This window comes from Synchiropus splendidus, chromosome 13 (genome assembly GCF_027744825.2).
Source record: "Synchiropus splendidus isolate RoL2022-P1 chromosome 13, RoL_Sspl_1.0, whole genome shotgun sequence".
Classification (NCBI taxonomy): Eukaryota; Metazoa; Chordata; class Actinopteri; order Syngnathiformes; family Callionymidae; genus Synchiropus; species Synchiropus splendidus.
The window spans coordinates 2,817,019-2,844,671 of record NC_071346.1 but is presented as its reverse complement, the minus strand read 5'-3'; the positions used below and the strand labels follow the sequence as shown (position 1 = coordinate 2,844,671).

General features: G+C 45.2%; 1 protein-coding gene across 20 annotated transcripts in view; it reads left to right on the top strand.

The window, feature by feature from the left end:
- Positions 1 to 27,653, top strand: part of LOC128769236 (receptor-type tyrosine-protein phosphatase F) — a 160,064-nt gene that overhangs the window by 28,017 nt on the left and 104,394 nt on the right. For 19 of the 20 annotated variants that reach the window (XM_053882745.1, XM_053882748.1, XM_053882749.1 and 16 more), the window contains one exon: positions 16,492 to 16,619. The exons of the other annotated variant lie outside the window; for it this stretch is intronic. The gene's annotated coding sequence lies outside the window, so the exon portion shown is untranslated. The remainder of the gene's footprint in view (positions 1 to 16,491; positions 16,620 to 27,653) is intronic. 20 annotated transcript variants of the gene reach the window in all.

Genomic DNA, 27,653 nt, shown 5'->3' with positions numbered 1-27,653 from the left:
GGTGTTTATGTATTATTTATTTATTGGCTCCAATTTGCATGTCGCTGTTGAACTTGCCAGGTGATTAGTAGGAGGGTGAAATGTTTCTACTCAGCTCAGTATCTGCTGTTAGCTGCTGCCATGTTAGCATTCTGACAGGCGCCACATGTGCTGTTAATGTGAGCTCTAAATGCCAAGATCGGCTCCCGAATTGGCACTTTTTCACCCATATCTGATGCCACTTTAGGGGCTGGATCAGGTTGATACCAGTACCAGGATTCTTATTCACTATATTCCATCGACAGAAAGTAAAGGTCCCTGATACCATTGGAATAAGACTCATTTTGTGTTCCGGCTTTCAGCTCAGACTCTTTCAGGGTACACTCCACTTTTGCACGCAGGTGGCCTGAGTATTGTCTGAGGAGGGACCCCCATATCTGTGTTTCTACAGCTGCAAATAAAGAGCAAGTATGTGTGACACGGGTGGGACAAACCAGGGTTGATTCAACAAATTTAAATGAAGGAAGTTGAGAAAAACAGTGAAAAATGGGGCATGTTTAAGGCGTTGTGCCCCAAAGCCTGGCTGTGATGGATGGATAGACAGACCGTCTTTGCTTCATCACACTTCCTTCCCTTTAAAACACACACATCCATTGCAGGATTCTAAATATTGTTTCATTGGAAGTGGTTCCTGCTCGAGAGTGTGCGTCTGTGCAGCTCTGCGAATGCGGGGAAGGCTGACACTTTTGAAAGAACAAGCCTCGGGGAATGCAACGCGCACGTCAGATGCTGTATCTTTTCGGTCCAGCACTTGTTCTGTCGGAGCCAGGCTCAACAATTCGTGCTCCCTGTACTTAGCGGACCCCCAGGCCCCACTTTGATCTCCCGTAACAACCAGGACAGCAATTCAAGCATCTTGTTATATTTGACTGTTTAATCCTTCAAAGGTGTTTGTCTCAGCGATCAGCTAATGAACATCTCCATCCAGCCGCCGACACCCTCCTGTGATAAGAAAAAGACGGGTGGAATATTTATTAGGAGATTGTGCTCTTCATTTTCCGCACCCTTTTCCTCCTCTCTTGGGAATGCAGAACACCTTAATGTTACAGACTTGACATTCAAATCTCGTCCACGCTACATTGCCTTCACAATTTTAAAGATTTTTTTTGGGAGGGGGCTCCTGAGTCAGCCTGTTTGGTCCTTATGCCAGCATGTACAATATAATCTACTGTATCAGCCCCCCTGTGGCTAAAAGGCCCAGGCCTGAAGCAGAACGTCCCGGCTAATTAGGAGCCCTTGGACTTTTCTTGCCTCTCTTTCTTTCATGAATCATGTTTTCGTTTGACATTTACCTTTTTACAGCACATTAAAGAGATTTCCATCTGTGCTAATATTGGATTAGCTACTCAGCCTAAACCGTATTTGAAGTTCAATTTCACACAGACTCTGAGAAAATACCAGGTTGAGATTCTTTAAATATGAAACGTAATAAGTTGGATTGATAAAATGTCATGGGAGCTGTCTTGAATTAGGGAAGCTTCTGGGTTTCCATGGCGCCACAGATTTTTGTCGTCATAGAACGACCACATGGCCCGAGACTCTTGATCATATGAACCCGACTTGTTCATTCCTGGACCCAGGTGAGAGGTTCTCTTGACCCCAAACTACCAAACGGTCTATTTCAGGGGTGAGTTATCTGCTGCTCTGATCATCTGTGTGAACACTAGCGCTTTGTTTTCGAGGCTACCGTTGATACGACGCAAAGGATTCTGGGTATTCCTCAATACCGAGGGAAGCAGTAGAGTTCCTCAAGATGGAGTTCCTCAATCTTGTTCCTCAATTTAACTTCCTAAGAATTGGGACAGTCATTGCTCCTGGCGAGAACGCGCATTTTTGAGGATTGAGGATTAAGGAAGGAATTGGAACACATCCAGACTCAATAACATGAGAAATGAGTATCATAACAGTCATGAGAAATACAAGACGGGTACTGTTATTGTGTATTTACCACCATATACACATTAATGTATGTACATCCAAGATATTAAGATATGAATATCTTTCAAATATAAATTGTGTTATCGACAACAAGAACCCATGTTTAACTCGTCATGATATCGTCATGAAAACAAAAAAGGCATTGATGACGAAAACAACACTATTGACACCACATGGCTGGAACAAAGGGGCCCTTTTCATTGGTCAGAAACCCTCATAGCGAGTGTGGAAGCTACTGATCCAATTGCACTGCTTGATCCCATGAACTGCTCTGGGGACTCGGTTCTAGGTACCAGCTCAAGTCTGGTGGTGACCATATTGTTGGGCCACCAAACACTTCAGACCAGCTGCCCGGTCAAACACCCTGCATGAAGAACACAGGACTGACCACCACCTTCCATGATGTGTCAGTCACTAGATGGCGTCACCATCGTTGCTAGGCTCATGATAGCTGTGGTGTTGGTTGCTTTATGGTCTGGGGAGACTAAAAACTTGAGGCCCCTCATTAGGTCCTTGTTTTGCCTGGCTGAATTTAAGTCTGCAGCACTATGTGTGGTGTATTTTAGACCAGTAAAAGTTTCAGCCTTCAAACATTCCTCTGTGTGCTCTGAGGCTCAAATGTACTCGCAAATAATTCTGCAATAGGTAATACAGGTGTTTCTTGTGTCTCAAACTTAATCGGACAAAGCTGCTCCGCGCTGCGTTGGTCCTTAATGCTACTTCTACTTTTGCCTTCAAAGTAATCAAAAGTAATCCTACTTTTACGTGGCTGCTATACCCAACACTGCAGATGTTTGTAAACACTGTTCGGAAAAAAAATGGAGGTGAAAACTTCCGAGGCGTGTTGTTCAGGTTTTTGCGTCGACAAACAGTAGTTTGTTTGTTGCCGCACAACCTTTACCTCGCTGACGTGCCCGCGAGGATTCTCGCCTTGTTGCTACCAGAGCATCCACAGCCGGCCGTGTCTGCCTCACCTCCTGTCAAAGTTTTCGCAGCGCTGCCTGCTCCTGCTGCTCCCCGGTGAGCCGCTCATCCCTGCTGAAGAATCTTTACCTCCATCGTCAGGGGCGGCGTGTGCCAGGGAAAACCACAGCGTTCGGTTCACGTATGGACTTTCTCAAGGATTGTCAGTTCTGGTTTGTTTGTTTCACGGCGAGGACTCTGGCGACGCGTCCTGACGGGCTCTCCTTGAGAGTATCTTGTGCATGTCAGTCTGTATTATTGATGCAGAGAAGCATGTAGACGCCATCGGCCTCGAGGAAATCTGAGTGTTTGAGCAGGAAACATCTCTTTCCAGGCCGTCGTGAGAACCCGGCCGCGTGGACACCAGCCTTGCTGGTACAGGGCCAATGACAGAGTGTATTCAGCTGTGACGTCGTGGGCACTTTCCAGTTGCTGTAGAGCTCTGATTCTGAGAAATATTGTGTGATATTTTAGTGAACTGCATGGCATACCGATGTACTATCACAATAGCTATTGCCGCTGTATTGTGACCCAAGTGTCTTGACATGTATCCTGAGGTTCTTGCCACTACTTGTCCGTCTCAATATGTGTCACAACACATGAGATGTGCCAGGCTACTGGGAGGAGGACTCGGGGAAAAGCTGCGGAGCTACGCCTCAACACCCAAATTGGCAGGGAAACAACATGACGCCCTCCATTTTAACCCGCATTCACTCATTAATTAATCTTTTCCAGATTGGCTTTAGTGTTCGTAGTACATATCTGAACTAATGTATCTTCCTGTTTCTGGATATTCTCTTTACATGCCCTCTCCTCTGCTCCACCGATGAGCACCACGTGAACCCAATTAGCAACTGAAATCTGCTTTACTTACCCGAAAACTATCCTCATGAGTCTCATTTAAATGGCTGGCGAAGTACAGTTGTAGAAGTGTTTCCCATGCTGCGTCCGTGGTCACCCCCCCCCCCCCCCCCCCCCCCCCCCCCCCCGCTCTACATTTAAGAGAACACCTCTTTATCGGAGCATGACTGTGCCCCCCTCAGCACCCCGTCTTGGCAGTTAGCATAGGGGCTTGATAAACCTGACACCCGGAGATGGATTTCCCAGCCAGTCCCGCTCTGAAGCGGTAATGGGAATCCAGAGCGTATCAAATGGTGGTGCCAGTGCAGAGCTGGGCCTTCTGGGAGTGCAGGTGGTCTCCCATTCCCTTTGTGAAACTCCTGCTGTCTCCACAAAGTGGCCATGGAGACTTGGGCAAGATTATTTTGGCGTTCAGGTTGCACGCCAGCCCCTTCACTTCATATTAGTCACACTCCAATTTCCATTTTTTTTTTCACTGTCCTCTCACATTTTTGTGCAGCCGCTCCCCTCAGACCCAGAAAAGGTCAGAGCGTGTTTCAGTGGTTTATTTGTCCGCTTTGATTAGTTTCTTCATCACCCACGGACGCCTGATGTCATTTAGTTTCCATTCCATGCAAATGAGGAGTAAAGGAGCGGCAGCTGATTAAAAAAGGAAATGTTCATTTAGGATTTGGAGAGAGCGCGCGTCAGGATTTCCCCACAGGCCGGGTCTTTGTTCTCTGATAAATCTACGCCTTCACCCCATCGATAATATCTATTGATCGCCTTCATTGACCTGTTTGCACTTGCAAATAGATGCCTGTGGTTTTTTTTATCTGGAGGAGACAAGTGTTGATTAAGCAGGGCTCATCTGACTCACCAGTGTTTTCTCTTTCCCTGAGAAAACAAGAGAAACACCTTGAATTGAACCACATAAACCATGTTCGCCATCGTTTCAATGTGTCTGGATTTGCTTTTTATCATTTATAAAATGCAGGAAAAAACTCAATGTGCCACCAGAATAATAGGAAAAATAATAGTAGTAACAATAAAATATATTACAAAAAATAAATTAAACTTGCAAATAAATGCCAGTTTTTTATCTGGAGGAGACAAGTGTTGATTAAGCAGGGCTCATCTGACTCGCCAGTGTTTTCTCTTTCCCTGAGAAAACAAGAGAAACACCCTGAATTGAACCACATAAACCGTGTTCGCCATTATTTCAGTGTGTCTGATTTTGGTTTTTATCATTTATAAAATGCAGGAAAAAACTCAATGTGCCACCAGAATAATAGGAAAAATAATAGTAGTAGCAATAGTGTATAAAAAAAACTTACAAATAGATGCCTGTGTTTTTTATCTGGAGGAGACAAGTGTTGATTAAGAAGGACCCTTCAGACTCACCAGTGTTTTCGCTTTCCCTGAGAAAACAAGAGAAACACCTTGAAATTAACCACGTAAACCATGTTCGCCATCATTTCAGTGCATCTGAATTTGCTTTTTATCTTTTAGAAAAATGCAGGAAAAAAACTCAATGTGCCACCAGAATAATAGGAATAATAAAAGTAGTAGCAATAAAATATAAAAAACATTTAAATTAAAACGCTGCGCTAACTATGACTTATATTATTGTTCTGGTCTTGAGCCTGTGCTCGCATGTCGCTTCATCTTTGCAGTGCACGTTTGTTTTTCTAATCGTATTATGTTACATCGCGATGTCGATTCGAATTTTAAAAAAAGAGTGTTCTGGCTCAGTTAGCATGAGAACCATTCTGTTACTGTTACTGTACAAGTTGTAGTCTACTGCTGCTAATTGTCCACAACAACACATTTTTTTAGTTAGCGGCTAACCTACTAAACTAAATGACTCCTGCATTTTGTTTAGTCAAAAGCCTGGAAAATATTTATGTACATTAGCATGCTAGCTGCCCACAGTTTTGTTAAATTGAATCCCTACATAAGGCTAAGCGTACATGCTAGCTCATAGTTAGCATGTTTGTACATGTGATTTGTTGCATTAGCTACAGGCTAACAACTAGGCCAAGACAAACAGAGAAATGTAGTTATTTCCGTTATGTTATCTGGGTCTCATTTCTAAAATAGACCCACTTTTTCTCTGTGGTCATGGTCGCAGTATGGTTTGGCTAACTGACACCATGGTTGTAATGGGTTGTCGCCCCTCCACAGGGTTGATTTGAATTCATCTGTCGTGCTTAAGTGCGAGCCATCCAGTGGCAGGAGTTCAACATATATATATACATTACTGCTCTCCTCCCTGTCACGCCAAGAGGCCTGGGAAGAATCTCAGGTCTCAAGAGTCATCCGACACAACAGCCCGGCTATAAATATTGTCTCTGTCAAGGTTTTCATGTTCCATTTGCGTTGAGCTCATGAAAGACAGCCTGCCTGTGGGGTTTGACACCACACTGAAGGGTATACATGTCACTTCGGGAAGCTCTTTGTCCGGGCGGGTTGTGGACGTCCGACTGCGCCGGATTTGACATCAAACATGATTCAGAGTGTTTTCTCTTGAATTAATCTCACTGGAAAAAATCCTTTTTGTCTCAGCTGTATCCGCTTCCAACATCTTAACTGCAGCCTCTGCTTCTCTTTGCTGTTATCGTCGTTCCCCGTCATAAATAATGTGATGAAGATAAGAGCCGGCGAGAAGCCGCTTCTTGAATAATGTGGTGTAGTTACTGTGACTTACAGTTTTCTGGCATGATTTGTAATCCAAGCTGCAGTTTCTCTGCCCTGAACCTGCGGCGTGGCTGACAAGAGGCCTGCTGTTGGGAGGGAGAGTCGCACCGCTGCACGACACGCCCATGCACTTCCTACATTCAGCATGTCCAAAGTTTGGCCCTTGACCCGATCTGAAGTGGCCCCTCTGTCGCCCTGTCAACCACGTGGTCGAGATCAGTCAAATACAACGACATTGAGTTGCGCTAGGAAGCTGCGACTGGGATCACAGGATGACTTTATGCCCAGGGGTGACACCAAACCCATGTCTTTAGCAGGGAGGTCCAAAGATCAAGATCATTCCCCATGAACTCTCCGGGTTGCCATACTTATCCCTGTAATTTCCCTGTGGTATACAAGTGCTGATTCCTTCCTAAACTGTCCTGGTTCTTCCTGTTTTGCATGCCATACTGAAGAATCTCAACCATCTTGAGAAGAATCTCAAAGAAGAGTCTGTTGTGTTGCTTGATGGACCCCTGGTTCCTTGGTATTGTTGCTGTTTATTACCTGGTGAATCTTCTATCTCCTGACTTGTGTGAGCAGTCATTGTGAAGCCGAACATTGGAATGACAAATTGACCACTTATATATCAGGACTCGAACTGTTCCCACGGAAGACCACCCCGACAAGTCTGGGTCTGTTCCAACTCGGGTGTGGTATGTGTAGTACATGGCGTAAAATGGATCATGGCAGAGATTTGGACTTACATTTCAGGGATTACATTCGTACCATGGCTTGAACATGGCATGAATCTTCTGAGACTTCAACTCATCTTGGCGCCCATGACGTGGGTGGTCTCAACACTTGTCCCTCACACTGATGGACGTGAGTGTGTGTGTGGTGTATGCACATGTATGTTTTAACTTTGCCAAAAACCTAACCCAAAAACCTGATGAACCCAGTCGTGATAATTGGATCAGAAGTTCTCAGTAATTCAAGTATTGAGCTCTTTAATGCAGTAGTTTTATCACAAAGGCAACAGAAGGAGCCGGGAATTGTTTGAGCGAGAAACTTCTCCCCCGAAAAAACACCTGGCGAAGCCCATCAGACGGTGCCGGAGGACATTGCATCACGGTTCACTAACCATTCTAGTTGGTGTCAGTCCAGGCGGGTCAGCTGCCGAGCGCCGAGCCCAGGGATCGTCTCGGGAAATAAAAGTCTCCCTCGCACATTCCCACTTTCCCCTCAAGTCTGCGGTCGTGACGGCAGGCCACGCGGGAGCCCCCCGACTTTCACCCGCGGATTCCACCTCGGACTAAAATAAGGCTTCCTCGTGGGTGGACGAGGAAAACAGCGGCGCTCTTAATGCTCTCGGACAGTGGGGAGCCTGCGTGGAATTTCGTGACTCCAGGAATGCTTATCCCTCCGTCCCACCCCGCATTAACACTTGGAGATGAGGAGAGAGAAAAAATCTACCGAGGCTGATTCATCATATTCACAACAATTTAGTACTGTGAATGAACTTTTACACCATGGCTGCGTTCCACTTGTGCTTAAGCTCAAGACTGTTTTCAGAATACCAGCTAGAAACACAATGAAATGTAAAGTTGAAAATCCCAACTCAACTCTGAGCGATCGCTTTCGTGTTGCGTGATGCTGTGAGTTCATCATTTCAGCCAAACCATGGAAATTCAGTGCCCGGCGCTCCCAAATGAATCACTCTTATGAATTTTAAATGTTCCGCTGCTATAATTAGAAGCTTTTTTTATGATCACTTTTAATTATTGTCGCCTTGCAGTGGGTTCAGTTCCATTTGTAACTCATCTATGAATAGTTCGGAGCCGTCCATCTTTACACCGCTAAAACATTCCACCTAAGTGGAGTTGTTTGTGTCTTCGGTCCAGCGTCGGAACAATAGCGGCTTATTTTCCGCGTCAGTCAAGACTTGAGGTCGAAGAAAAACCCCCACATGAGCGAAGTGGCACATGTGATGGATTACTGTTTTATTCAGCGGCTTTCCATCTGTTGTATCGGTGCACTCACACACACGCATTCACGCCTGTGTCGGGATCATGCCGGAATGTAGCGTTGGCACTTTTCAATGTTTATATATAGAGGAGAATATTTTGGCCGTCGTGTCTGAAGTGAAAGTGATGAAGAATGTTGCTTACGAACAACACCAAACCTGTCATCTTTCACTGTTGATCCAACTTTGATATACTGTGAAGGTTTTTTTTCTCTCCTGAAACTTGCTTTCAGTCAAGTCAAGACTTTTCGGGAAGTAATTCAGGGTTTCTGCTAAACGTTTGTGGAGCACCGCCACGGCTTAAATGCATTCACGGCTGAAATGTGTTAAAACAAAAAGGAAACATCTAAACAAGCGGATAACATGCGATGTCATGGAGTTGGAGACAATTATGGTGGTTGTCAGCGTGTTTTTAACAAAACAAATCCTGAAAAAAAACACTGACTGATACGGGGGATGGCCTATACCACGACTTCAAAACACCCTGCTGGAAACCCTCATAAAATAACTCTCAGAAAATCACTTTGAGGGTGAGAAATGCAATTTTCATAGATATGGTGGTATTCTGTTGGATTTATTTTGCGGCAATGTCGGTCATGTGACCAAAGCCATCCGCAACCTTGAATACTCAAATTAATCAAGCGGCGGTGGGTGACGTTCATTTGCTTCAAGTCATGAGTCAGAACTGTGACATGGTTCCCGAGCGAATGCCACTGGTTTGGACCTCAAGGTGCTAGCGTTGAGTCCAGCAGAAAACGTTAACCTGTGAGGCTATTCATTGCTGTGGTTTTATGAGGACGCCTTAGTTGATGCACTCAAATATGTTCTATTGATATTGTTTGTTTGAGGTGTTGATATTTAATAAACAAAAGCTTTGGCATTCAAGCCTCGGAAAAAGTTAGCTGAGGCTAAGCTAGCTGCTACGATGGTTGCATCTGAAGAGATGAGACCGTCGACGTTTGTGAGATTTTTTTTTGCTGAACTTCGGCAATACCTAAATATCACACAATCAAGTTTTAATAATAATTATACACTTACTATTGTGCCGCAATACCTGATTTCACACCTTGAAATGAAGACTCTTGTTAACAAGTATAACAATATATTACTGAACAGGATCACAATATATCTAATGCCCAGTCCTGTATCGGGATATATATCATACAATAAAATACCTGCCAATAACAACAACACAACAGACTTGTGAGCTCAGCGCTGATTTAGCATTGCAGCTAACAGCTAACATGGAAGGAGTGGATGCTACAAGGCAGACCCCTGACTCTCAGTTGGGAGTACCTCTGTGTTCTTCCAGAAGAGACTGTCCTCCAACTGCTGCCCCCTCGACCCATGAATGGATTTTAAATGTTAACTATATTTGCTGCCCATTTTTACCAGGAAACACCGGGCGTGTTTAATTTTAAAGAGGCGCTCATGCATGGCGATGGTTTTTGGTTTGTGAAGCTGCATATTGTTTGAGTCAACAGACCGTGGCGCCCTAATTCCCTGCCCGTGATGTTGCGCTGTAAAAACCTGACAAATGAGGTACAAGATGCCTAAGTAACAATTGCAGTGTGGAGACACGAACCTCCACCTTCCCGCCGCTGCCCGGGAAGACGGAGCGACCCGTCGAGCCAGCAGACTTTGATGAATCTAAAAACCTTTCAGTAAGAGCTTCCTAATAAAAGCCCCGCAGAGCCGTCTGCAGCAGCCGGAGGAGGCAGCGCTCCGTCTCTGACAAGACAGCCTCGCTTCAAATCCACACGAAGGATAAGGCGCTTGCACTCGCAGAGATAAGTCACCCAGCGAGAGTGAAAAGTGTCAGTGTGGGGAGAGTGTTAGAAGTCAACAAAAATATTTGATTCGGGGCTTTCATTTCATCGAGTGTTTTGAGAAGCACTGAGGGCACAGAAGGACGGACTGTAGCTAATATGTCAATAAAATCTCCGTTCCTTGTTTCTCTGAGGTGATGCAAGACACATACTTGACTCATCTCAGACAGAAGAACAGGAAGCTTTTCTTGGGTCTGGATTTTAATCCCGCCACACTGGTGAGTCACTGAGATCACTTTCACTGACTCATTGGTTTTGAGAGTTGAGTGAGGATGAGAGGCTTGTTTCAGTGACTCAGATTTGGGTCTTCTGATTACCCTGAGTTAGTGTGACTAAAGTAGCTCAGACGGAGGCAAGTCAGTCTGAAGGAGTCCCACACAAATCTGAGAGGCACATGACTCGCTCGTACTCTTCACCAGGTTTAACTCCTCTTTGGGCAGGTCCTCCTCCTCACCTCGTCGTCCCCTACGCTCCATGTTCTCCTTCACCTCGATCCACCTCTACCTCTCGTGGTCCAACTCTACCATCTGTCCACCCTGACTTGGTCCTCTCTGGTCTCTCCCGTTGACCACCTCACTATCTCCATCAGCAGCTCAGCATTCATGAATGAAACACTGAAGACCCATTGAACTCTTTCATCTGGCTCTGGTTTTGACTGCAGCCAGATGCTTTCATGTATCCTGATGGATACGTGATCTGTGAGCTCAGGAGGCTTCATGTGTTTCTAATGTAAATGAAAGTGTCTGGCCAAAACGTCTGGACAGGAAGTAGCAGCTCTGCTGTGGTCGGAGAGAGAAGAGAAGGCTTAGAGAACTGGATGAGTTGTCTGGTCAGAGTGTTGCAAGACTCTCGGGAGTCTGTTGTTTCTGAATCACTGCCTCTTTGACTCTCGACGAACGTTATTCAGCTAGCTGCATGCTTCTTGTCATGAGTTGCGATCTTCTGGGCACTCTTATTTCCTCCCTCAAAGACACACTAAGATTGGTTGATGACACAACACTGTAGGTGTGTGTGCGTCCACTATGTGTGGACTGGCCTGTCCGGGATGTCCAAGACCTCTCACCCCAGTTAGCTGGGACAGACTCTAGACCTCCCATCTGTCCATCCATTTCTGATGCTTATCCAGACCACTTCCATCAGCTCCTCTGGGAATATGCTGAAGCATTCCCCAAAGCACCACCTTATGGACAAGGTTTTCCATTGCCCAGTCCTCATGGTGCGAATGAACTGTCGGGACCCTTCCCCTGTGTCTCAGCTCTGTCTTCCCTACAATAAACCGTTTGTTTTTCAGTCTAGCGCTCCCATTTCAGATTCTCACTTTAGAACAAGACCCTGAGATACCTAGACTCCTCCTCTTGGGGCAAAGACGCCAATGGAATTTGGACAGCGAAGTCCATTCTTTTCTGGCTGAGAACCATGACATCAGACCTGGAGGTGGCAGCCATCATATAAAGGGAGAAAGTGGCTGAAATGTTTGACACTTCCACTCTGGCCTCAGTGTCACACTCGTCCAGTTACTTGGGACAAGATGACTAAAGCAGTGTCCAATATCGATGTGTACTTAGGAGTTCCGACTGAGGACTCACCAGGATTTTTATCTCCGCTTACATTCACCTCACTCAACAAACACTTGCCGCGAGCTGTTCCTGTCTGTGACGTCGAACTAGAAATAGATGTAAACACCTTGACATGTGTGTCACCGTTGTTTCTCCTCCACAACATGAAACAATACTTTGCGGCTCGTTGCATTGATCCCAGCTCAGACCGAGCACTTCAAAGCCGCAGTCCTTCTTCGTCTTGATCGCCTCCCACCACCGTCTGAGTTCCGGGGAAGAGTGGTGGGAGTGCAGGGGGCCAGAGGGGAGAGCCGGGGCACCACGCTGTAACACGGTGTTGCTTCATTTCCCCGTTTTAATTGGGCTATCTAAATGCATCCTGGGTTTGTCAATACCCGCCGGGGACCCAGATAAAAATGATTTGTCTCATGCTCCCCCCCGCCAGTTGTCAGCGCTGTAATGGAGAGTCCTCCTTGTTTCTGATTTTCAATGAGTGGCGGGTAAATAGACGGCCCCTCCTCTCTGTCGTCCTTCCTCCTGCCATTTCTCCGGCTGTAACTAATACGTCAATACAGTCGTGCGGCCGCCTATATGAGCGCCGTCTCCCAGGAACATTAACACACGGACATATTCACACACCGCAAACATATTTGTTCAGACACGCTGAAGGTCACAGCAGTAAACCAATCTTATCTTTCGAGCTTCCCCGCCGCCCTTCGCACCTACTGTCGCCATGTGCCATCACCTTCCCGCCTGCGCTGGAGTCTGTGTTATCTGCAGACTGTCCGAGTGTCCTTGGTCCTTGCACTGCGGCTCCAAAATATGAAGCTTTCCGCAACTATTAGTATTCACCCCAGAGCTGCGCCGACTTGCCTTTTAACATGTTGTAACCATGATATTCATTCTTTATTACAATGGTAGACAATCACCAAATCTCCCAGAAAACAGTCATCTAGTTTTGAGTCATTGTTTGACTTCTGTGTTGACGTGCTGACCGACAGCAAGACAAGTTAACCATTAGCTGAAAGCTAGCACTTCTTAACTAGCATGAGAACACGCCACCTGTTAGGACACTGTGTCTCAGCACTTGACCTCATTTTAGGAAACCATAAGAACCATCCTGCAAGGACATTATCCAGGAATCCATGTAACCGCCCCAAACAATTGAATCTCAAATACGGATTGAGCTCTTAAAAAAATGTATTTATATTCTATTTCCCAATATTTGATGTCATAATTTTAACATATAGTAATTGTTAGCAACTAATTCTGTTTTAATCTTTATTTTTGATTTCTTATACAATAAATACATCTACATATGAATAAATACTTCGTATTTTGACTTTTTAAATAAATACTAAATATATTTTTTGTATTTTACTTATTCAGAAATATTTTTTCTTTTTTATTTTATTTTTTTTTATTTTATTTTTGCTTTTTAGTTCCCTATTCTAATTCCACGGATTTTACCGACTTCTGTTTTATCTTAACTCGCAGACCACCAGGGGAAGTGTGAAGACAATCTTTTGAGTTAACGATCATATCTACAAAGGCTATTATATTTTCCTAACAGTGTCCTTACACCCTCCATACACAGGGTGGTGTTGTGATGTAGAGTTAACTCTAAAGGTCACAACCAAAGCTAATGTCGCACGTTTAGAGATGAAAACAATCGACTTGTGGAACACTTGGAAAACCACAGAACGGTGGTCTAAGTTAGTGGTCACAACAATATGGAAAACTGAGGTGAAGAGTTCTATAAAGCAAGATCTTTGTTTGAATGTTTGGCTGGGTTGAAGGACTCCCCTTCTCATTGGGAAGGCTGTCAACCTTTTCTCAGTGGACCGACGAAAGACGGGGGATGGGTGTTTGTCACGATGTTGTGTGTTTGCTCTTGGTAGGGGGTTCTTCCACCACTATTCAGCGTCTCGGGGGAGGGGCAACAAAAGCAGTGTGACTTAAATCTGCAATGAAGGTTTGGGGGAGATAAAGTTCTTGTAACTGTAACTAGCGTCTCAGTTCGGCACTTCCTGTAGCCAAAGAGCTATTGCTCTGGGCAGAAGTCTGCAGAGAACTTGACTCTGATAGGGCACTCAGTGAGCTTCTCTCCCTACACAACTTGGGTAACTCAAAGAAGTTGGAAAACAAGGGAAGAAATGACAATGAAGGGTGGTTTTGTTTGTGACGCTAGCAGGTGTTAGCAAGATACTACCTCCATGTCGAATGAATTCGACTTACGTTTTATTATAAACACTGACTCAGATGTTCAGATGTTAAGTTGCTAATGACTAGCATCACAAGCAAGCGGTCACAATTGGACGGTAGTATTTTAGCCAAACGAGGATACCGAAACTTTTAGTTCCCTTAATGTCGTCTAAGGAATCGAAAGCTCTCAGGGCAGGACCCCTTTTTTTGAAGCCCTTGAGCTAGCCAATTTGTTGCTAAGGAAGTTACAGCCTGAGAAGTGAACTCTTTCGGTTGTTGTTCTCGCGACACCATCTGCACTGTTTCTCACTGCAGTAACTGGATGTTGAAAAAGTACTTGAAACCACCTACAAGCTGTGTATTACGAGCCCGCGAGTCGCGTTCTCCAATGTCACACGATCGTTGTGTACGACGGCATCCGAAACATTTGTCCTGACCGGGGTCAGCCTTCGCACCGTCAGCAGTCCGACAGACATGACGATAAATAATTAAGGCCATTGAAGTATTATGAGATGAGCTACAGTCCCGACCGTGTTAACGGTACAAATGATCAAAACTCCCCAAGGTCCCGGGGCGGTGTGATCTATGAGAGCGCCGGAGACTCCGGCGGGAGGAGTGGTATCGTCTCCCTGTGCAATCCCTCGTCCTTGTAGAAAGGAAGAGAAAAACAGCACCAGAGGCTGACTTGGCTGTTCCTCTGAGCTCCGTCATAAATCCGACGGAACATTTCCGAACATCTGTTGTGGATGATTAGCTCAGTGGCTCGCAGAGTTTGACCAGAGGGAGCCAGAACAAGTCGCCTGTGTGTTTGTGCTCGCGTGTCTTGCCGAATTAAGAATTAGTCTTCTCCACTTTTATGTCTTTTTGTCAGACGTGAGAGAGGGGAAGCGGTTCATTATTCAAAGAACCATCGGGTGACAAGGGTCGGTTCAAGGTCACACACTTTCCAACGCCCTTCAGTGATGATCTTATTTTACTGCCAATCTCTGATAGCTACAGCACCACTTAGCTAGTTTAGCCGTAGCTCATCCAAGATGAAGGACTTCAGGAGATGTCTCATAATTGGTTGGTCCAAATCCCAGTGAGGGAACCGGTGCAGGTCCTCAGGCCGGATCCTTTAACCCGCACGCTGATCCATTTTAAGTCACTCTGGATAATAGCATAATGACATGTCGTGGAATGAGCTGATTATTAGTGGATTCATTAACTGTTTAGCTTTAGCTAGCGTTAGCATGTGCCCTGTGTTGAGTGTTGGTCTTCTACAGCGCTACAGCAGGTGCGATATAAGGCTTTTGATTTTCCACTACAGGGCTCCCCGACGATTGCAAACAACAGATGTGTCACAGCTGTGGTTCAAACTAGTAAACAGATTCTTAAAATCTATTGTTTTGACGACGCAACCTGCTGAGACTGTTAGCACATTAGCAGCAAATGAAATAAGCATTGCTAATAACTGTTATGATCACGTGCCGTGCGTTTGCAGTCCACCAGAGGGCTCCCTTGTTGATGCCATTAACAACAGTTGCTGAGCTTGTACGTGAGCTAGCTCAGACTGCGGTCGTCCACCAGGGGGCTTCATTCTTCCGTCTGCAGTAGTATGCTAGCTCTCTGATGGCAACCTGCAGTGGTGCTATGATGCTGGTATCTGAGTGAATCAAATCAGGTTTGGAGTCATGGATTCCCAAACGTGATGGGTGGCGAGGCTGAGTCACGTTGGTACTGAGAGCACATGAGTCACGCAGATTGTGGAACAAGGTTTAAGGTCCTTGTACATTGTTATTGTGTTCAAAAATATATTTGGAATTAGTTTTTAATCTATTCATTTGTTATATTTGAAAACACTCTGAGCCAAATACTATTGAAATAATACAAGAAAAACATTTGTTAGGGCGCTACCTTATTTCCATTGTAGCTCCATGCTATATTCTTTTTTTCAAACCAAATGAAAATATCAAGCCCAACTTGTTCGTGTGGAACAAGTGAGCCACTCGGTAACTGCAACTCTCGGTCACTGCAGTGCAGCATCTCTGATCCTCCTGCTCTGGACCAGGACTTGAGATGAGGTGGTTAACTTGTCGTGCCGTGGGTCAAGTGCATCAAGATCTCTGCTCTGGGAGGTTCCTAACCGCTAAAGGTTAAAGCGGGTTCACACTGAAAGGCCCCTCTCATTGGTCAGAGTTCAAAATGCCCTCACAGAAACCCGACACCCGGGATGACATCACAGGGTGGGTTTGGCCTCTCCTGCCGGCCTGAGCTCCCTCCCAGTGTGTGAACGAGCTCTGCCCCCGACGGATCTCTCTCCCAGCCACATTGCTCTGTAGCCACAGCTGGAAACAACCGGCGCAGAGCCTTTCTTCGAAACTCTGTGAATGGATTAAGGGACTAAAGATCTGTCTTGTGTTTTCACTTCACCCAGACAGGCGTTGAGGGAGTCTTCTGCACCACTGGATATTTCTTTCCCCTGGATTTCTCTCTGGAATAAGTGCCTCGCCGCTCAGAAGGAATGAGGATTTGTCTATAAGTGGACTTAATTGACATGCGTCGGTAAGTGGGAAGCTTTCTCAATGCTGCACACGTTGTTTGAAAAGTTGACAGTGTCACACACCACTGGTCAGGTATTTTCCTTCTCCTCTTTTGTCTCCTTCCCTTTTGTCCTTGCTCACTCTTGCTTGTTAAGCCAAAACAAAAGTTTAACCTCGTCCTGGCTTAGCTCTATTGGCCGGCTCCCTGGCAAATTGCCCTGTCTGGTGCGAGCCCTCCCCTCCTTATTCAGCGGACTTTGAATAGAAGGGCTATACAACGTCCCCTAGCTACCGCTGCTAAGGTGAGGAACCCTGCCGTTCTAATGCATTAGCGCCCGCGCCGAGGCCAAACAACCTGTTTTTCCAGTTGTCTTTATCTCCCTGGCCAATCTCCAACGACAGCCATTCCAGGCAGGAGCAGACACTGAAGGGCTTTGAAATCCCGGATAATTGTAGAGGCCAAGCTTGAAAGTCGCAAATTTATGATTTGTGGGAAAAGTCGGCGCCTCATTTACGGCCAAGTGCCGGGCTTTTAAACTTTTCTTTCCCCCGATAAGTCCCGAGCGACCGCAGGACTTTCAGAAGTTCCTGCCCTCGGTTCAAAATAGTTTCTTTGCACGCGCACGACTTGTTTGGAAATGATTCCGTTTCTCAGTGACTTTGAGTGACTTCAGCTCAACTCTGCCTTCATGCTCTTGTGGGTCAGCCGCTGTAGAAAAGGCGCTGCTTGTTCAGCCTTCACTTCTGCTTTTGATGACTTCATCAGGTTTTATTTTCAAGCAAACAAAACTTTATTTACAGTAATCAAACATCTTTATCGCCCAGTCGTTTGCTTTAAGCACAGCAAACTTGCTGTTGTTTGGAGCGCGCCGCTAATTGTGCTCTGCTCCAAATGTTCCAGAAATATTCACTCAGTTTGAAGTGAAATCATCCCGAGATAAACCTTGGTTCTCTCACGGGAGGAAGATTCAACTCCCAAGCTTGTGTTCTTTTTCTCCTGGTTAGCTCTATGATGCTAGCTACACATTGCTACCTCACAGCATGTCAGTGGGCATTGCCTTCTATTCCATACATGTTGTTATTTGGGAAAGGTTTGCTCAGCTGTATTTTGTTTGTTGTTTACCTCAGGTGCTCAGTAAATAATATAAAAAGAAAAAATCCTAATGTAGATGATGTGATCGATCAAAACTTTAATCAGGTGTGAACTAATATAATTCTGATACTTTGATTTAAGAGTAACTTCAGGAGGGTTGCTAATGCTACTGATGTGTTCGATGTAAACAGAAAGACTCCTGCCTTTATTGACGTTACATACTTAGCAAGATGCTAACACTGAAGAGGTGTGTTGTGTAAACGGTGCTTTCGTGAATGTTAGATGAAAGATCAAAGGCAGCTCGGCCACCTACTGGCAACCTTTCGTTTACATCACAGACTTCCTAAATGTTGTCACACGTCCTCACGGTTTTTCCTACATACATTTGAAGAAATGTAGTTTTAAGCCAGGCAAGTATAGCATGGTGGATGCTAGCATGCTACCATGTGAGCTTGAGAGCTTCATTCAGTTAGCTCACCTCGTGCGGCTGACATCAAACATTGTCTGCATCAGGAGAGTCAAACTCTAAATTTAAAACCCTGAAAAACGTGGGACAAAAGTCCTTTTCATTGAATGAGATTCTCAATTAACTTCTAGAGAAAGCCTTGGTTTGATTTTGATCGATCGTAAGGAATAAAATGTGTGAACGATGCCGACTTCCTTTGAAGTCACACAAACGTTCAAATCCCAAACCAGCTCCAGTCGTTCTGTCCAACTCCACCGCCTCTTTCTCTCCCTCCTCCAGCAGCGTTAGCGCATTAGCACGTAAACAGAGCGACTCCACTCCTCCATCCGTGTTGACTCTGCTGAGCCGAGGTCACCTGACTTCGGGCCGCTCGGAGCGACCGGCACATTACCAACTGCACTTACCAATTTGTGAAAACCTCTCCTGGGGAGAGAGGACGGCGAGAGGCGACCTGTTCGCAGCCGGAACACGTTTTCATGTTTGAAGGTGTGAAGAGAAAAGTGTTGGTGTTTGGCCTCTGAAAATGTTTTGCTGAACCCGTCTCTGTTTTTACTTTTTATCCTGGTTTCTCTGAATCACTCGAAGAATTGTATTTTCTGCTGAGTCAGGAAACACTTCTGACCTTGTTATGAATCCAAATCATTCAGTTGTAAGTTTAAATTCTGACCTTTAAACTGATGATTTCAAATTATGCTCATTCATCATGGGTTGTTTGTTATTCTGTTAAATTTCGTCAATTTTTTAATTTTATTTTTTTCTCCATGAGTGTTAAAATTTTATTTATTTATAATTTAAATATTTGCTCAATTTCTGCCCTTCACCTGCATACATTTCCAAAATTATAAATAAAAAATTGAGATTATATTATTTGAATAAAAAGTTCTTTATGCTATATACATGCACTTTTTAAATTTAATTCTTATGTTTTCATTTATAATTCTTATACCATATTGTCTGCGTTAAAGTAACAATTTTCAAGTAAAGATATTTTTAAAGTAATGAAATTTTTTTGATTTTTTTAAAATTAATTTTTAATTTAATAATAATTAACAATAATCTATAATTAAATATAATAACATGATATAATGTTAATAATTAAAAAAATATAATTCAATGAAATGTTTGAAAAAGACACAAATCAGTTCAAGTCATTTTAATAAGCAAATATTCTTTTACTCAGTAATTTACTAGTTATTATGCTTTATTATTATCATTAATTCATTTATGTTACTTGCACGACCGTCTGGAGAAAAGTGAACTCAAATAATACATCAGTATTTTACCCAGCCTGAGTATTTTCATTCCGCCAGGCTTCTGTTAAGACGTCACAAACCTTGAGTGTGTGTCCAGCTGTCGGGTCAAGTACACAAACAACACAGCAAAAAGTAAACTGTCAGTCGTCTATTTAAACAAAGACACAGGAGTCGTCCTCGAGGTCGTTCTCCTTCACCTCCACCAGGAGGTCTGGGCACTTCATTCCACTTTTACGACTCTTCCTCGCTGACCGCTCGCGGCAAACACCGCACACGTGACCCGAGGCAGCGCTCGCCCTCCTCGCCTCTCCTCCGCTCCTCACATGTCCAGAGACGCTGACAAACACATCCGAGCCGGTATTAAAGGCGATCTGTCAATTCCTCTCCCGGCTGGATTCTTAAAGTAATTATGGGCTCAACATATGGATTTCTGCACACAAGTTGATTCCTCATCATCGGTGACTTGGGTGATGTGTAATGGGGCCGTTAGCACATGATGGATTCGCTTAATCGCACTCGTCTCAGTTGGGACCTTCGACTAGTTTACATTCACTGGAAGAGAACGAGTTGCCAGAGATGCACAACTCCCGAGTCAATCACTTAAGTGGTTCAAGTTAAGGAGCCAGTGGATCGTCTGAGTGAGTCAGAGTGGGTCATTTATGAATCACTTTCTGGTCATTACGGATGAGGACGCCAGACTCTGCACCTTGCCATTGACCGTCACCTACATGCTACGTACTAGCTTCATGCCAAAAACAATGCAATGATTCATTGGTGAGTCATACGAGTTGTTTTAGAGATTGTTGTCTGACTTGTTTTTCCATGTTTGACCTCGAATTAAGTGTTGACGTTGCTAGCAGCTACATCTTGTACATGTTAGCTTCAACATTTTCCATCACTCAACACAAAGCTTGGGTTGCTTGTCTAAGCAATGACGCAGTGATGGACGCAACAAGGGCGACGCCTCCATGAATGACACAATAACATTTCTCACGTTACGTCTCCGCAGCCATTTTCCCATTTCTAACACACAACCAACGACGGACTTTCCTGTCTTCTGACACGCAACAGTCTTTTAGTGCAGGTGGCTCTCAAAACGTATCTTAAAAGTTGTGACTTCACTCAAGTTGCTCAGGTCCAAACCATTCAGTCTTGAGACCAAGTCATTTGGGCCCCAAAATTCTAGGTGCAGACACGGGACTCGAGTGGTCCCTGATTTAGGGGCTAAAGATACTAAAAATGTTGCAGTCAGTAGAAACATTGTGCTGCTCTTTAATGAGTTTTTTCTACAGCTTACGGATGCTAAGTGCCGTTCTATCTTTAGTGCTGTAGCTCCGCCTCCTTTGACCATAGCAGGTCCAGGTTTGTGTGACGGATCTTTAACCGATAGAACTGTTCAGATTCTCAGATTGAGTCCTCAGAAGATTCCCACGCCTCCTGTACTCGTGTGTGTGTGTGTGTGTCGGATCCAGAGATCTTCTCTCTCCCGCTGTGATCTCTGGGATTGTCGGCGGCTGTGACAAGGTCACAAGTCGCTGTTTTGCCACGATAAGGCCTAATTGTCAATCCTCCGCCTTCCACGTAGCGATGCCGGGGGCCAACGTGCCAGATAAGTCGGGCATAATGTGCGACGTCAATCAGCAGCCGGCGCCCGTGTGATGCGTAAGCTGCCATGATAGTCACTTTCTGGGCTCGGCGGTGGCACTTCTTCCTTACAGACAGTCCCTCATTCATTGTGACAGGTGCTGAGGAGGACGCTTTTGGGGAGGAAAGAGCTTCTTTGACGCTAAAATGGCCGCTGTTTTGACACGAGCGCTTCTCCTCCGCCGCCCCAGAGCGCCATGTGATTGAGCCTCTTCGCTTTCTTTCACGTCTGCGCACAGGCTCTAAATCCACAATGATGTTTTGACAAGAGATCACGACCCGGCGAGTCGACTGGCTTATTTCTAGTAGGAGACGATATTTTTGCTGCTGATTCAAGAAGTAGAGCTGCACCACTCAGCGTGGACTCAGCTGCAGAGTCATCTCCTGACCCACTTTATCACAAATATTTAGCAAATGCACCCACACCGTGAATTATCGTCCTCTTATCTGAGGTTGGGTCGTGGGTGGAAGGAAGAACCAAGGTGTTTCAGTGTGTCCTGGGTCTGCCCCGGGGCCTCCTCCCAGCCAGACACTCTCAGGATGAGTTCTAGTTTGAGTCTCCCTGGATAACTGAGCTACTTCACCTGCATCTGCAAGTTAGTTCAAGCTGTGTAACATGTTTATTGATATATAAAAACAGGGGATTATTTGAAATGATGAGGAAATACTGACAAATAGTTTGAAAAACAACCACCCAGGACTTGGGAAAGCTGGAGACAAAATGCATTAATCACTGAAAACTTTTTTTTTAGAAAGTCTCCACAAAAAAGATAATAATCACGAAAATAAATAAAGATAAAAACTTTTATCAGAAAAAATGTGATTCAAGCCAAAAAAAAGGCAAAATATTATTCATAATACAATGCTTCATGTGTTAGGTTCAGAATAGTTTTGAGAGCAGTGAAGACGTGTCAGCATCTGTCCTGGCTGTGGCTTGACTTGTTAATCTTTACCCGAGTGACCTGGAAACGTTCCTCTTCCCTCACTTGGTCATGTGACTGAGGTTTTCATTCCCGGAGATGCGTTTTGAATGCGCCACAGAGCAGTGTGCATCCCTGAGCCTCTGACAAATTCCCTTTCTTTCAATTGAATTACAACTCAAGTCCTGGCGCTCGCTGCTGGCAGGACGTATTTCCAGCGGGAATTTGTTTTGCATGGAGCAAATTCAACAAAGAGTTAGTGATAATCAGTTGATAATCATCGCTGGCTGGTGACGCTGTCCCTCTGCGACATAGTGTTTTTTTCACTTTTTCACTTCCTCTGCTTCACTTCTTAACTGGGAGTGTAACTTCAAGCTGAGGATTTTTTAAACATTAGTTCAGCAGCACATCAACAAAAACCGTTGAGTTTAGTTTCTCCCATTAGACCAAAGTATGACCTCGTATTTCCTTCACAGTCTGACCAGGAAGTCATTGAGTTTTGAAGCATGGGATTCATATTCACAACAAAGAGATTGACTAAAAAATGGAGCCAAGTCTGACAACAAAAGTGTTATGAAGTTGAAATGTCATACCTCGTAAAGATATTCACGCCTAGCAGTTTCACTGCCTTCGTAACAAATGAGACACGCAACATAAAGTCTTATGGTACCGTGTTAGCAATGGAGCAACTTCAAAAGACAAACTATTTTTTTAGCTTCTCTACTCATTAAGAATGGGTTTTTCATTAGCAAATTGCGCGTTTAATTGAAGTGAAAATACTCTTTAGCGTTACACTAGCAAAATGCTAAGCATCGAACGAGACAATGTGTGTTGTTGTCTCCAGGGTAGTGTGTCCGTGTGTTGTGAAGGAAGAGCAGAAGCTTGTTGTTGTTAAGCCATTACGCTGCAGTAAATCTAGCTGAGCCATAAATATTCGCCCTATATAGCACTGCAATACTTGTCATCCTTGTTTGTGTCTTATCTGCTGCATAAAGAGAAATAATGCCAGCTAATCGTAGCGCTCATTACACGGACGTGTCTTCTCCGTGGAGAGAAAAAGAAAGTCTCAACAAGCTATTGTCCTGCGTATCTTAAATGATTCTTTTAAACATGAATGCATAATTGCAGCGTTGTGCTAAGTCAATTTGCTTCTCCCGCCACCCGTCTTCAGGCTCCAGCTTTCATGGAAATAGTGTCTCTGCACAAGCGCCAGTTACTCAATGGAAATTCAAATCCACTTTGTCAGCGAGGACGTTTCCCACTGTGAGCAAACCTCATTTCAATCCCGCATCATCCCATTATGCTAGCGGCAGCGGTAGCAGCATTTATTGTTTCTCTGTTTGTCGCGGGCTGTATAGATGCATGCATACTGACGGTAGCATAAATTTGGTCCCCGCATGAGCAACTCTCCACCAGCAGGAGAGAAGCTTGTCTCTGCTCTTTACCGAGCTGTTGGACCACTTCGCTCGATGTGTCCCACTTGAAGAGAAAATGATGTTACGCCGTGAAGTACAGTGTAATTCCGTCCGCTTTGCTGGAAAATGATGACGTACTCTACTGTCACACTCATGCTTTGTCGTGTGTAGCAGCCTACTGTATTCATTACTGTTTGGCCCAGTAAGTGTCCTGTGAAATTGTCTCGGGGTGGGGACACCAGGCTTTTCCTTGACCAACTCATGATGTCTGATACCTTTATTTTTGTCCTATTTTATCTGTTGCAACTCACCGTTGATGTCAAGCAAACACGCTATTTACATTCTAAGATACAGCTTGTGAAGAGCTCCAGGGTTTCTGCCAGAAACTGTGGCGGAGGGCACTAGCCACCCACCACCCCCACTTTCTTTGAGGGTATGTTTGAGCAAATTTCACTGATTTCAATCATCTACCACCTGTTTACGTTTGGGGAAAGTCTTCTTGGAAAGTCTTCGGGTGTCATAAATGAGAGGCGCAATTTCGACCGTCCCAGGTTCAAGCGCATCTGGAACACACCTTGGTTTACTAGTGTAACTGCTAAATGCTAAATAATATATCTCATGTGGCCAGTAAATGCACAGGTATTCTTTTAAAAGTCGCCAAAAAATCATAGTGATATCTGCCAAATTATGGTATTCATGAAACAAGACAGAGTGTCTGAGCCAGTGGTGCGATTGCTGTGACTCTCCTCTACACTGCCTGTTTGTCCAGTCTAGTTTTGGCGCCACATAGAATGAATATTTGTACCGCCAGTTTCCAGGCTGGAACCCTGTCATTCCCTCTGGCTTCACTCTCTGCATCTCCGCGGATGTTTGTTTAGCTGCTACCCAACAGTTACAGGGGGTTGCAAGTGTCTGTGACTTGAAACGGCAAATAAAAACAAGTCAGCTTGATTTACTCGGCGCTGCACGTCGGGACCCGTGTGGCTGATTTATCCCCACCAAACAGCGACAGCACCCTTGTTTGCTCAGGCTCCCAATTTCTTCAATTGCCTGGTGCGGGCTCGACATTCCTCTTGATTACTTTATCAGCTCTCCCGTCACCACCCCCAAAGTTATGACCTTATTTCCAGCAGCTCTGATCACACAGAAACCCACCGGCCTCGCGCCGCTAATAACTTGTCATCGAAGCACTCGGACAAGCTCGCGCTTGTCGCAGTCGGAGCAAGGGCCTTTTGTGTTTCTCAAAACGCAGCCAATGACTCTTCTCGCGGCTCAACTCTTGAGGTCCTCTGGTTGTTTTCAGAAGATGGATGGAGATTCATCAGTTTCCATTATAACGCCTGACTTATTTATAGCGGAGCTGCGCGAGGCTCCGCAGGGATCCAGGAGATGGTGAAATATTCTTTTGTCCACCGGCCATTCTCCGAGGGGAATGGTGCTTGTTTAGGAGGGGGCAGGAGGGCGGCCGCGCACCAACAATAGACCGGGCCACTGAAATTCCACCACTCCCTCCTTCTGCTGTGCTGAAAGATGTCTGGTTTTGCTGTGATCTCACGTCCCCTCTTGCTCATACGCCCTGATTGACATTCAAGGAATCAAAACAAAACCTGCCATTATTTTCACCTGCATCTGAAGCTTTTTCAGTTATCCAAAAACAGCTTTGCCTGAAATGGTGCAGTCAGTCTGGTCAGTGTTGACAGGATATATAATCTGGAAAATGCTTGGCTTGTATCATGCTAGCACTGGTCAACTCTTGTCTGCTCCAGGGTGCGTCTACGGGATGATAAATAACTTATATTTCCTCAGATGGTGTAGCTTCACATCTCCCCTCCCCAAACTTTTATCAGGATCTCCCCCTTCAGCCCGAGATTAGAGCCTCAGAGCCCGGGAGCATGGAAGCTGTCTGCCTGGTAATTTGATGGCTAATCCCCTGCCTCTTCCCTACAAATCTCCTCCCTGATAAAGGGGTTGCTCCGACATTAGTAAACATGCGAGCCTCAGTTGACAAGAGGGCTGTTGCGGAGAGAGGAGCCGGAGGGGGAGCCGCCGCGTCTCCTGAAGTTTGGCAGAAGCACCTCCAAATGAATGCGTTTCTTATATTTCCCAGGGAAACAACAACTTGAGCTGTGCAGCCACGCCGCCCATTGTTAATGCACACTCATTAGCTTTTTGACCCGAATATGTTATCCTAATGATCAGAGCACTTCAGCTGCGGCCAGACATGATGGCTCACTTAAAAGGAATCCACTTCCTTTAGATCTGACTTCACAGGCTCTTCTATCTGGACCCAGCTTTGCAAGATTGCCCAGCTCGCAAGGCTTCAAAAAAAAAAGTTGGTGCACTAGCCTCTGCCCCCGACGTGGTTCTGTTTCGCTGATGGTTGTTGACCTCCCGCGGTGGAGAATTAGCAAAGTGCTAAGCCGGAGATTTAAAACCGATGCCTTGAAACATGCTCAATGGTGATCAGGCCCGGCTCATAGCTGGCTTCAACTGCTATCTGGACCGGCTTGAAAGTCTCATTTGTCTTACTTTTGCTGGACGCGGAAATAAAGCTTCTGTACTGTGTTTCATTATTTGCCAACCGCTTCTGTCATTGATGTCATTTCTTGTATCATCGCAGTGAGGAGCCGTCTACTGCTCCTCCAAATGAAGTAAGGGTTGTTTATTTTTCCTGTCCAACTGGGAATTATTATTTCCAAAAGAGATGGAAACTCCATATCGCTAAAACCTATGACTTACTGTGGTTATTTTCCCATTTTACTTTTGCTCAAATGAAACAACATCACAACCAATGGCGATTAAAGTTAGCCACTCTGTTTTGGCTTTTAAGTATCGCAGCGGACTTGGTTACGGATGGGGAAAAGGACAGTGTTGATAAGAGTCAGAACCAATAAGATTGTCGTTTCTTTGCAGGACGAAGCTCAGTCATCCTCTCAAACACTCAGAGTAGAGCCATTTGTAAGGCTAATGAGATGGCTCAGTTATCTTGGCTATTTGTCCAGTAGGAGGTGGTCACGGTTCTGATTCAGGCTGTGAAACGGCAGGAATCTGGCGACACAATATGTATCCCGATACAGGAGTGACGATATGATACACTGTGTACGATAGATTGCAATATTTGTAAGCCCTCTGAGTAGCATCCAGTTGTTTCACGGATGATGTGGCTCTTGTCTGTGCTACCCTTTGAGTGCTGCCTGAATCCTTTGGATACAACCATCATATTGGCTAGCTGACGCTAATGTACTGACTCGGGCTTCAACACTTGCAAGGTGCGAAAGGAGGAAGTCAAATTTGTTGTGTACCGATACTGGAGATTCTTGACAAGTCGGCGGTATTATGTTTTCATTTGATCGACGAACACCTTGGTTGCCCTCCAGCTGTGTCCAGTTGGAGTTGAGGAGGCCACTTTAGTCTGGCTGCTTCCCGGCCTTGGATACGTGGGAAAAAATGCTTTGCTAAATTGTGCTAAAGAAACTGTTCTTTGGTCCCAACTTCCCAAGCCGACAAAAAGACTTGTGTTTGAAAACCCTCAGTCAGTGAGTTGTGTAAATGACTGTGCCCTAAAAATGGACACTGTCCTTGCGTGTTCAACCCCTTCACGGTGCGGAGATGGTGTGTCTGTGTTTGTGAGAGGTCTTGCCATCCCAGGGTGGGACAAGTTTGTTTGTATTCTTTCAGACTGATTACAATTACCTCGGGCGGCGCTAAGCCCCAAAAGTAATCCTTGCCAAACCCCCCACAAACAGTTAAAGACATGTGTTGACCAAACCCCCCTCTCACAATGCCAGTCCAAGACTGTTGCTATGCTGCTACTCTGAGAGCTCTTCCATGGCTGGGCTGGATTTCTGGGAGCTTCACGACTCCACCAGAAATGAGGAGCAAGTTTCGCCTGTCGCGGCGCATCAGGCCACCTGTCAGGTAACCGCGACGTTTGAGGACTCTGTGGAGGAGATGGCGGTTTGTCTTAAGCTTCTGGGTGGCGCGTTGACAGGCAGAAAGAGTGAGGAACAAAAGGTGGACAAGGTTGTGAGCGCTGAAATCGATCGCCATCTGACTTGCACGGTCTATTATACTGACAAGTGGGAGCCACAACACGAGACCCCACTCCTCATTACTGACTGGCTGGGACTGGTCACTCAACCTTTGCGGCTGTCTCTTAACAGCGGACGGTTTTCACTCTGTCAGTTTGGTTTCTGAGACCTGCACCTTTGCCCACAGGGTCTGATATGATCAGTAACAAAGGCGGTGTAATGCAGCACAAGAGC